This window comes from Lithobates pipiens, unplaced genomic scaffold (assembly GCF_037356315.1).
Source record: "Lithobates pipiens isolate NorthernLeopardFrog02 unplaced genomic scaffold, aLitPip1_a1.2 Scaffold_23, whole genome shotgun sequence".
NCBI lineage: Eukaryota > Metazoa > Chordata > Amphibia > Anura > Ranidae > Lithobates > Lithobates pipiens.
This window is the reverse complement of record NW_027507785.1, coordinates 100368390-100380719: the sequence shown is the minus strand read 5'-3', so window position 1 is coordinate 100380719 and position 12330 is coordinate 100368390. Positions and strand designations below refer to the sequence as shown.

General features: G+C 42.9%; 1 protein-coding gene across 1 annotated transcript in view; it reads right to left on the bottom strand.

The window, feature by feature from the left end:
- The window catches only part of PTPDC1 (protein tyrosine phosphatase domain containing 1), a 150155-nt gene that overhangs the window by 16194 nt on the left and 121631 nt on the right, over window positions 1-12330 (bottom strand). The window lies entirely within an intron of this gene.

Genomic DNA, 12330 nt, shown 5'->3' with positions numbered 1-12330 from the left:
CTGCAATGAGGGGTGTAACACATACCGGGTAGGGTTCCATAGAAAACTCATCACAGAGACCTCTGACCCTTCATACATTTTAAAAATTATCTGAACGCTGAACGTTATGCCCAAAATATGCCATACAGAGGGCAAATGACCAGTCATTAGTGTTAGCTGTAGTGTTCCTGCAGCTGATTTTTCCCCATTAGTGACTTACCATGCCTTTCTCTCTACCATGTCTCTGAATGGAGGCTGCCATCCTGGTAGAGGCCGGGCTTTGCTATCTCAGAGCTGCCCTCAGGGATGATTGCTGATCTGATGACTGGTTGGGGGGATTCAAGATGCAGTAGAAGTACAAAAGGCACAGATCAACAGAATGGGCTGGCACCCATGCAAATCCTGGCTCATGAGGATATTGCTACGGGATGTTTTGGAGCAGCGCACACTCGTGTGTTTCTCCTTTGGATTCTCTGAATGGAGCCCGTGCCAAGCGGGCAACCTTCTGTGATCAGAATGTAGCAGAACAGCCATTCAGAACTGGATCTGGAAGCAAGTGGAGATTACTGGAGTAGAGGTGTCTACTTTAGTGATTTCTAGCATCCAGGCGCATCAGCCAGGTATGGTATATGCAAAGTTATGGTCCAAGCTGGACCAATGTAACTACAGTATTTCAACCAAGTATTTAGCTGTTTGCTTGTTGTTCGGGTTACAACCTCTAAATGCATAAAAACACCTACACGTTCAGGTCTTCCATTTAGCATCCAGATATTGTTTTAGTGCCCAAGCTACTCTACTACCTTTTGTTGGAAATCTGGGAACTCCTTTTGCTTACTGCTTGTACCACTGAAAAGGTATTCCCAAACACACCCACTATAGGCTTTGAGATGTCTCTCATATAGGAAGCCTGGTGTGACAATGTGTACATAAACCAGGGCTTTTTTTCAGGGGGAACTTGGTGGAACTCAATTCCACCACCTCTGGCTCAGACTCTTAGGGGGGGGGGGGGGGGGGCTGCTCACCACAATCACTTGTAAAGACACAAGTCCAGTTTCTGTGTTTACAAGTGACAGCTCTGCACTCTGTGTGTAATGCAATCCTGGTATTTAATGCCCCTTTAAGACCCTTCTACTGTTTGTGGAATTTGAATGACCACACCCACTATTTGATGTGATTTGGAGGGTGTGTGTGGGTGGAGGGGTTTTGGGGGGCTTTGCTTGAGTTCCAGCACCTATTTTTGAGAAAAAAAGCCCTGCATAAAACCCTTATAAGCATGCTCTAATTTGCTGCAACAGGGGAAAAAAAAGGGAATTGGATACACCTAGCAACAATACTCTATGATGGTATTTTTTATAGATAAAGCTTGAAGTTAAATTAGAGTTATACCCTCACAGCTTTATCTATGGTGAGATACTTTAAAGCCCTTGTAAATGTAAAGGGATGCTGGTCCTTTGAACATTGAGACTCCTTTAGGGTCCGTTGTGAAGGCAGACACTACTACTCAAATGTGGATGAAAGTTTCCCCTGTGAATACACTCATCTGCATTTCTTGAGACCCAACCTGGTTCCATATGGCAAAACCACTCAAAGTCTGAGACATTCATCCAGAATTTTATGACAGTCTAATGCCAGGTTTGTTGTGCGGGTGGTCTGTACAGACGCCAACAGCTTGGCATATACTGTACTCATTACTTCCACCATAAAGATAACGCAAATAATTCTAACACTATAACCTTTCTGGCCTAAACTATGGTGTTTAAAATAGAAGAAGCAATGGAAAAAACAGCTTAAAATAATCAGGAAAATTCTACTCAAGCCAGTAAAAAATACATTATCATAACTGTGGTGCATATTAAATGATTTAAAATATTTATCTCCTTTTTCTCTCTGCAATATTAAAACTGCATTGCGTGTCAGTGGATTCTCTGTCAATCATTGTTCTAGATTCCCATGTTTACATGTGTTATAAACTGTTTTCTTAAAGCTCTATTGGTTGAACTGGATGGACTTGTGTGTTTTTTTTTCAACCAGACTAACAATGTAACAATGTAAAGCGACCCTGTTAAATGTTTCCCTATTATAAGATGCTTAAATTATAACTTTTTTAGTTTTTAGAGTAGAGTGCGGTTAGAACACCTCTCTGGTTTTTATTGCTGTACATGTCCCCATTAGGGAGATATATCTTGTCTGTTTGTCCCGTTTACTGTTATCACCAAGAGTGAAAGTGAAAGAAAATCTACAATTTTTAGTTGTTGACCCTGGTGACAACCAAGGATGCCTTCTCTTTGGAGGGATTTCCTCACACTTCCTGTTTAGCTATGGGACAGGAAGTAAAGGAAATCACCTCAATGGGATAAGGGGGGGGGGGCAAAAAAAAACGATAGGGGATATAACCCCCCCCCCTTACTCTTTCCAAAAAAAAAAAAAAAAGTTTTGTCTTTAGTTCTACTTTAATACACACCTCTGTCCTGACCTGTGACAATTGGTGTTATAGGTTGGGGGGAGAAGTAAAGTGTGCAGCTGGTAACCAGCAATTTGACATTCACAGAAGTGTTGGATTCAGTAGATTCTTCAAGTGACAGCTTCTCTCACCGAAGAGATGAAAAATAATATTAAAGTGGGACTGTACTGGGGAAAAAAATATTAAAAGCCAGCAGCTATAAATACTGCAGCTGCTGACTTTTAATAAATGGTAACTCACCTGTCCCGGGGGTCCAGCGATGCCGGCAGCCGAGGCCGATCGATCGCTCGGCTCTCGGCTGCTGCCGCCACCATTCTAGGTGAGGGAATCAGGAAGTGAAGCGAATCGGCTTCACTTCCCGGTTCCCTACTGCGCATGCGCGAGTCGCGCAGCGCAATAGGAATTGTCCGCTCTGTCTCTGGGACCCGTGTGTGTCCCAGCAGACAGCGCGGCAGGACAGGAAGAGGCATAGACTCCCACGGGAGTCTATGCCCGGAAATGGGTGTAAATACCTGTCTTTGACAGGTATCTCCACCCCCTCCCCCCTGAAAGGTGCCAATTGTGACACCAGAGGGGGGGAGGGTTCTGATCAGTAGAAGTTCCACTTTAGGGTGGAACCCCGCTTTAATCACTTCCCGCCCAAGGTACGTCATATGACGTCCTTGACTTTGAGCGGGGATATCTGAATGATGCCTGAAGCTACAGACATCATTCAATTATCATCTTTTAGAGCCGGCGATTCCCTACACCATAAGAATGATCATAGCGGCTGTTCTGCCGCTTGATCGTTCTTACAGGTGGTGAGAGGGGACGCTCCCACCACCCTCCGGTACTTCTACCGACTCACCGCTTCCATCGATGAGTTGGCCTCAGATGGTGACCATAGAGATTTCTGGAGGACCAGATGGTCGCCGGAGTCTCTATGATGGTTCAGAGGCCCGGGCGCAATGTTATGACATCACGCCCAGCCTCTGCATTCAAACGAATGGCACTGCCTCGGCTGGGAAGCCGTGATCGTTCTTTTTTTTATTTTTTATTTCAGTCCTGCCCACCTAGACCTCACCTGTAACTCAAAACATGTAACCAGTAAAAAATGTTAAAGTGTCGCCTATGGGGATTTTTACGTACCGAAGTTTGGCGCCATCCAACGAGCATGTGCAATTTTGAATTTGAAGCATGACATGCTAGGTATCTATTTACTCGGCGTAAATTCATCTTTCGCATTATGCAAAAAAATTGGACTAACTTTAATGTTTTTTTTTTTAACTGGTTCCCGGTCAGCACACACCAATGTACGTCGGCAGAATGGCATGCCTGGGCAAATGGGCGTACCTGTATGTCCCTTTAAATTTGACGCCGTGCCATCGTGTGTGGGACCTCCGTGAGTTGGTGTGGGTCACGCAGACTCGATCGCCGCGGGGATACCTGTGATCGTCTCACATGGAGGAAGAATGGGGAGATGCTAATGTAACAAGCATCTCCCCGTTCTGTCTAGTGACAGTGTCACTGATCTCTGCTCCCTGTGATCAGGTGCCAAGATCAGTGACGTGTCACGCTGATCACCGCCATTACTTTTTTTTTCTAAATCGTCGCTCTTTTTTTATTTATAGCACAAAAAAAAGGAAAGCAGGGGGGATCAAATACCACCAAAAGAAAGCTCTATTTGTGGGAAAAAAAGCACATCAATTTTGTTTGGGAGCCACGTCGCACAACCACGAAATTGTCAGTTAAAGCGACACAGTGCCGAATCACAAAAAGTGCTCTGGTCAGGAAGGGGGTAAAATCTTCCGATTCTGAAGCGGTTAAAGCACGAAACTGTTTTTTTCTCCCCAAAAAAGTGTTCGAAAAATTGCTGCGCAAATACCGTGCGAGATAAAAAGTTGCAATGACCTCCATTGTATTCTCTACGGTCTTTGCTAAAAAAATATATATAATGTTTGGGGGTTTTATGTAATTTCCTAGCAAAAAATTATGAATTTTACTTGTACGAGAGAAATGTCAGAATTGGCCTAGATGGAAAGTGGTTGAAATAAACCCCACTGTTTGGGCAGTTGCAATATAATGATAGTAACTACCTGGATTGATGTGGTAGTAACTGACACAAATGCACCAGTTTTGATCTGTTTTTGGTCCCGTTTCATTTTTTGCAGAGCTTTGCAACACACACTGAAGAGAAGATAGGATTAATATAAGTCCCATTGTTAGGGCAGTGGCAGCAAAGTAATTGTAACTCCCAGCAATGGTGCCAGCGGCCACAATAATAACCTCCAGCATTAGTGCTAGTGGTTGCTATAATAACCCCCAGCAATGATGTCAGTGGACACAAAAACAACCCCAGCACTGGCCTCAGTGGATGCAATTAACCCCCAGCACTGGTTTTTGTGGCTCTACTATTAACCCCACTCCCTGCACTTTGGTGACCAGTGGCAGTGCTATTTAACTGCTTCCCGACTGCCGCACGCCGATGTACATCGGCAGAATGGCGCGGGTGCACAAAAGGGTGTACCCGTACGTCCCTTCGTAATCCCGGGCTAGCGGGCAAGTGCCTGCCGTGGGAGCATGCCTGCGGACTCTATGTCCGCTGGTGGCCCGCGATCGTGACGAGGAGAGGCAGAATGGGGAAATGCCTATGTAAACAAGGCATTTCCCTGTTCTGCCGTGTGACATGACAGGGGTCTACTGCTCCCTGTCATTGGAAGCAGTGATCTCTGTCATGTCCTAGGTAGCCCATCCCCCCTACAGTTATAAAAAGCTGAGACACACAGTTAACCCCTAGATCGCCCCCTAGTTTTTAACCCCTTCCCTGCCACTGACATTTACACAGTAATCAGTGGCTATTTTATATTTTGATCGCTGTATAAATGTCAGTGGTCTCAAAATAGTGTCAAAAGTCTCCAATATGTCCGCTACAATGTCCTGATAAAAATCGCATATCACTGCCATTACTAATAAAAAAAAAAATTAATTATAAAAATGCCATAAATCTACCCCCAATTTTGTAGACACTATAAATTCTGCACAAACCAATCAATATACAATTACTGCTTTAGTGGTTAGTGGCAGTATTATTTAACTTCCACCTCCACATTAGTTGTCAGTGGCAGTGTTTGTTTACAGCCCCATATTGGTCAGTAGCAGAATTTTTTTTTCCAGTGATCTCTTACCTGATCCTGTGCCACTTGCTCTCTTTCCGCATCCAGCCAGGACTATACTTGTACAATTGGGCAGAGATTACTCTGCCTGACAGTATTGGCTTTGTTTTAGTGATGGGTGCAGGAAGGCAGAGCATTTCAGCACATGGATGCCACTCCTAAAAGTGCCCACAGATGCCCAACAGGTAGTGAACTTAGCCCGGGAACATGGTGAGCCACAACACAGAGATCCAGCCTGCTGCATGGATGTTCCATTTCAAAACCACAGCCCCCCTAGCCATACCTGACCCCGTAGTGACGACATCAGCCACTCCACAAGATTTTGTAGTGTGTCTTTGTGCCCCTTCAGATTAAAGAACCTTTGTGAGGTCAAACGTATTAGTGTTAGACAAAAACACTGGACTTGCAGTTCGCATACTATCTATCTCAAAGGTGTTCAGTATGGGTGAGGTTCTTTGTAGTTCCTCTACACCAAACTCATAAACCATATCCCTGGAATTCATAAAGATGCAGACAGCGTCTTTTGTGAAAGTGCCTCCCATGCATTCTAAAAGTGGTGCAGCATGTGCCAAATTCATGTACCTGTTTAGAACTTGTATTTGAGTTTGGCACACACGTTTAGAATCCATGCAAGAATCTGCTTGCTCCAAGTTGGTCCAAGTTAGCTCCACTTTTGCAAGATACGACTTGTCCTTTTCTTTATTTTGAATTTGGCACTTTTTTTGCACCATAAGGTAAAAGTGCCACATTTTAGAACTCCCTGAATTTGGTGCATGAGTTGCTGTCAAAAACCAAAAGTGTTGGCGCAAAACATAAACGAGAGGGATTGACACCAGGAAAGGGGGACAGCAGCTTTATTGAATCCCCCCCAATGTCTTTATGAAGCTGGCTTTGTACACAGGAGCACAGTCATGCTGAACAGGAAAGGGTCTTCTCGAAACTGTCGTCGCAAGGTTGCGAGACAATTGTCAAAAATGTTTTTGTAAGCATGACCGACTGAAGTCAATAATTTGCGCCTTTTGCCATAATTTAAATATATTTTAAGGCTATGGAACAGCATATTGAAATAACTGCTAATGTGGAAGAAGAATCCAGGGTATTGTAATCACTCCCCCCCAAGAAAAAAATACTTTAAAGTGGAACAACTTTCTGTGAATAAATGGTGTACTCTGCACTTACAAGAATTACTAATTGACGGCTCCCCTTGATAATGCTGAACATTTAAGCATGTGATTGTGAAAGGCTGGCTACAGCATTCCCAATTAGTGTCTGCACGTTACACCATATTGTGCATTCTGATTGACATCACGCGCTCTATTTTTATTTTTTTTACAGTATGAAAGTTGTGATATTCCTGGTCCTGATATAAGAGGACCTAGAATGGTTCTCAATTGTATCCACCTTCATACATTTATCTTTAGACATTGACATTTACTCTCAGAAACGCCAACCACATAACTTGCATTCTAGAAATACTTGAATTCATCCCAGGATATGTGTATATAAGTAACATGTCTGAACAAGGATATGAAGAGATTTGCTGTTTCATTCATTTTTGTAGGAATGTACTATATGACATGAGATATCCTGCTAACACATCAGGGATTATTTCACTATACATTGTATCTGTTGCTCTTCCTTTGCTACTAAGTCCAGCAGATGAATATACCATTGAATTTAGTGATTGGATTTGTGAATTGGATGAAATAGCTGGAACTACTTCAGCTCCGGAAGATTTTTTTACAATACAGCACTGCGTTACTTTGACTGACAATTGCTTGGTCGTGCAACGTTGTACCCAAATAAAATGTATGTCCTTTTTTCCTATAAATAGAGCTTTCTTTTTGATGGTATCCAATCACCTCTTTGCGCTCCAATTTTGAAAAAAAATAAAAATGTTTTTACGTTCTGCTCTAAAACATACCCAAAAAAAAAAAATCAAATTTCTTCATAAATTTAGGCCAATATGTATTCTGCTACATATTTTTGGTAAAAAAAAATCCCAATAAGCATATATTGAAGCTTAATGTACACGGGACATTTTAAAACCTCTCCTGAATGATTTAACTTGCCAAGTAGTAACCAACGTTTAAAATCATCCATTTTGCCACGTTTAAATGCCGCGTTTGCGTTTAGAGACTTTTTTTTTTTAAATAGTCAAAAATGTATCTCCATTTACAAGCTGTTACAGGCATTCACTGTTTTTAAATGCCTCTGAATATCCGTCCCGAATGCATTATTTGCTTTCCAAAAAATGCTTCTAAACTCAACTGTCTACGAACGACTACAAACGACCCTGTGTACATGTACTAATAAGATAACATAGAGGAGAGTTCATGGGCAGATGAAAAAAAAGCCCAACTGCTCCTAAACATCCGTTTATCAGCAGCAGTGTACATGAGGCCTGATTGGTTTGCTCAAAAGTTATAGCGTCTACAAACTATGGGATATATTTGTATTTATTTATTGTTTTCACTAGTAATGGGGGAGATCAGCAACTTATAGCGGGACTGCGATATTGTGGGGGACAAATAGGACACCTCACACTTTTTTGGGAACCAGTGACACTAATACAGTGATCAGTGCTAAAAATATGCACAGTCACTGTACTAATGACAGCGGTTAGAACACTGAAAACTCAAAATATCAAATCGTCAATCGTAACTATAAAAAAAAAAACAGTGCAGCGGCAATCTATCTTGTTTACATAGGCAGACTGGCATTCTGTGAGTGTACCGAACAATCAGCGGGTACCAGCAGACATCGTGTACACGGGATCCACTGATCAGCTCCCGCTGTGTAAAATGAAAGCGAGAGCAAGTCGAGGGAGGCATGCACTCGTGCCCAAAACCCAAAAGTGCAGAATCACATATATATTGCAAATACCTCTAGGGCAGCCATGCTGTCAGCACTCTCGCACCAGCCCCAGAAGTCTGGGGATCTGAAATCCCTGCTCTTCTCCCTCTTCTTCATGCAGAGCTTCTAGGACAGACCAGATTGATTCTGATTGGTCAGAGCTGTCACAGGAAATTGAGTAGGTCTGTTGTGGGAGTGCTTCCCTGGACTGCTGGAAGAGCCATTAGGGATACTGACAGCTTGGCAACCTCAGAGGAAAGTACAGTGGGGATCAGGGGGAAGGATGTCTGATGTTAGTTCACCTCTATATTTTTTTGTAAAGGTGAACTAACCACTTAAAGCATGGGTGTTCAACCTGTGGCCCTCCAGCTGTTGCGAAACTACAAGTCCCATTATGCCTTTGGGGGTCAGCCATGTAACTGTCAGCCGCTTGCAATGCCTCATGGGACTTGTAGTTCCATAACAGCTATAGAGCCACTGGTTATCACACATGATTTACACTTTTAAAGTGTAAGTTCATCTTTAGTAACTTTTTACAAAAATCCCTCTAAGCAATTTTAGATCCCATGTATAGTACATACCAGCGGTCCTCATTTCTAAACACTGCTCCTGCTTTCGTTTACATATCTAGGTGCTAAGATCCTTTCCACAGAACCTGCTGGCCAACAGATCCTTCTCTGTCCTGCTGTTTGAAATGCAGTATACCTCCCAGTGCACATATTGTTGATCCTGGAATGCTAGTTAATAAACATTATATCCGTTTGATAAGCAGGAATGTCATTAGCACCAGCACCCAGTACCCTGCATCCATTGTTAAAGGGGTTGTAAACCCTCAAGGTTTTTCACCTTAATGCATTCTATGCATTAAGGTGAAAAACCTCCTGTGATGCAGCTGCCCCCCAGAGCCCCCCTCTTACTTACCTGAACCCGGTCTTTCTGGTGACAGGAATAAGCACACCAGCTCCAGCCGGTGTCTCTAGTCCTGATTGGATAGATTGATAGCAGCACAGCCATTGGCTCCTGCTGTTGTCAATCAAATCCAATGATGCGGTAGCCAGGGGGCGGGGCCGTTTCTGCTGCCTGTGTCAATGGACACAGCAGCAGGACAAGGGAGCGCGCCTGTACGAGTGCCCAGAGGAGAGCGGCTCTCCAATGGGGCAATCGAGAAGAGGAGGAGCCAGGAGCGCCGCTGAGGGACCCCAGGAGAGGAGGATTGGGGCCACTGTGCAAAACCAACTGCACAGAAGAGGTAAGTATGACATGTTTGTTATTTTTTTTATTTATTTTTTTAATGAACCTTTACATATTCTTCACTTAAAGTATATGTAAAGGTTTGTTTTTAAAAAAAAGTAGCATGTCAATTATACAAAAAAAGAATGCGGTCGGTCGCAGCAATTGGATTCACAGCACTTACTGACCCACCGCATTCTTTTTTTGTATAATTTACACCTGTTTTGGCAGCTGCCAGCTTCTGTTCCTGTCTGCCCCTGTCAAGCCTGGAAGTGCTCCAAAACTCTTCCTCAGCTCTGCGGTACATGTCTAACAAGCATTTCAGTACTAGCAAAACTGAACTGTGCACACAGTATTGCACAAACCTCACTGCCCACCTTATGGAGCTGTGCTGGCAACTGCTTCTTTAGGGATGGGTGCAGAGGCAGGAGCTGTGGATAAGGGGGAAGAGGGGCGTGCAAAGGTGAGTACTGTGGAGAAAAGGGGGAGATGCAGCAATGAGAGTTGTGGAAGGGGGAGAGCTGGCTGCAAAGGTGAGAGCAGTGTGTGGGTATGTGGGGAAGATTGGGGGGGGGGTAGGTGTAATGGCTGCAAAGGTGAGAGTTGTGAATGGGGAGCTGAATGCAGAGATGAGAGAAACTGGGTGCACAGCTGTGAATAAAAGGGGGGGGGGGGTTGCAGGGGTTAGAAGTCAGTAGTGTGCAAAGTACACCACAGCTGTAAAGTCTGCATTCTGAAAAGCAGAGTAGTATATAAAAAAGTAGGCTTTAAAAAAATATTGTGCCATGGTTTATATGTGTATTTGGGAATCTCACTACTGGTACAGTAATTAAAGCATATTTTGTGGCATAGGTGGGCTGTGCAAACATTGAGTAGGCTCAGATCCTGTTTATGTATGCTCCATTAACTGTCACTGCAATGAGGCCACACTGACTGTTCTCTACAATGCACTAGAGCTGCACAATTCGGGCTAAAATGTGAATCACAATTTTTTTGCTTAGAATAAAGATCACGATTCTCACGATGTACCATCTTTTTTTACATCATTAAAAAAAAATGGGGCTAACTTTACTGTTTCGTTTTTATTTTTTTTTATTAATAAAAGTATATCCTTTCAAAAAAATTGCAAGTTCCTAAAAAATAAATGCACGCTTTTTTTGCCTGCAAAAAATGTGCAATTAATTTTTTTAAGTGAACGTAGCCTTTAAATTACACTATATTATAAGGTTGACCAGTAGGGGGCAGACAATAACAGCAGATTACAAAATGCCCAAAAAATGTTGAATAATGTTCCTTTTTACAGCATAGTTAAAGTGTAACCCCACTCTGGGTGATCTATGTACATTACAAGGAGTATAACAAACTTTGTTGCAGATTCCTACCTTTTGTTATTTTGAAGAAATCCCTGTGTGTTTCCTCTGTGCCTCTGTACAAAGTGCATCTAATGTCGCGTACACACGACCGGACTTTCCGGCAGACATGTTTCAAATTTATCCGATGGACTAAAATTGGGAAAACCGTTCGTCTGTGTGCTGGTCTGACGGACCAAATACGACACAAGGGGAGCTATTGGCTACTGGCTATTGAACTTCCTTGTTTAGTTCCGTTTACGTCATCGCGTTCAAAACGAACGGACTTAGTCCGTTTGTGTGTGGCCAAGTCCGTTCATTCGGAAAGTCCGTCGGAACTCCGCCGAAAGTCCGTCGGGAACATTGTTGGACCTAGTCTGCCAGAAAGTCCGGTCGTGTGTATGCGGCATAATGGGAGTGTTTTCACAATTAACTATCAAGTCTGGCAGCAGCAGGGCACTAATGAGGAAATCTGCTGGGCCTTCATCCCTTTAGATGGGTTCCTATTGAAAGTATCTCTCCAAAAATGTAATATTTGTTGTAGGGGATGCCTGACATCTGACTTGTATTTTAGTGCAGATTTCTGGGAACATTGGTGAGCCAATCACACAAGCAGGAAATTATGTTTCTGGGGAGTGGTCAATACACATTCTGTGTATATAGAACAACTCCAGGTAGCCATATTGCAATGCATTCTCATAAAATTACAGAGCTGCAGATTGAAAAGGAAAGGTAATTTTTAATAACATTCAATTACAACATGATTAGTGTCGCAATTATATGTGCTATATTATTTTTTCTTTATTTGCTATTTTTTTTTCCCAACAAAATTTGAGTTATCCTGCAGCACACAGAATCTGGTGCAGCTGTACATAGTAACCAATCAGCCTCCAAGTTCAGCATATTCACTTAAACTTTGACAGTAAAACCTAGAAGCTGATTGGTTACTATGTTCAGTTGCACCCGATTCTGTGTGCTCCCCAACAGTGTTTCTCAAAACAAAAAAACAACAAATAAAATTGTTCTCACGTATACACTATATTACAAAAAGTATTGTGAAGCCTGCCTTTACACACACATGAACTTTAATGGCATCCCAGTCTTAGTCTGTAGGGTTCAATACTGGGTTGACCCACCATTTGCAGCTATAACAGCTTCAACTCTTCTGGGAAAGCTGTCCACAAGGTTTAGGAGTGTGTCTATGGGAATGTTTGACCATTCTTCAAGAAACACACTTGTGGGGTCAGGCACTGATGTTGGACGAGAAGGCCTGGCTCGCAGCCTCTGCTCGAATTCATCCCAA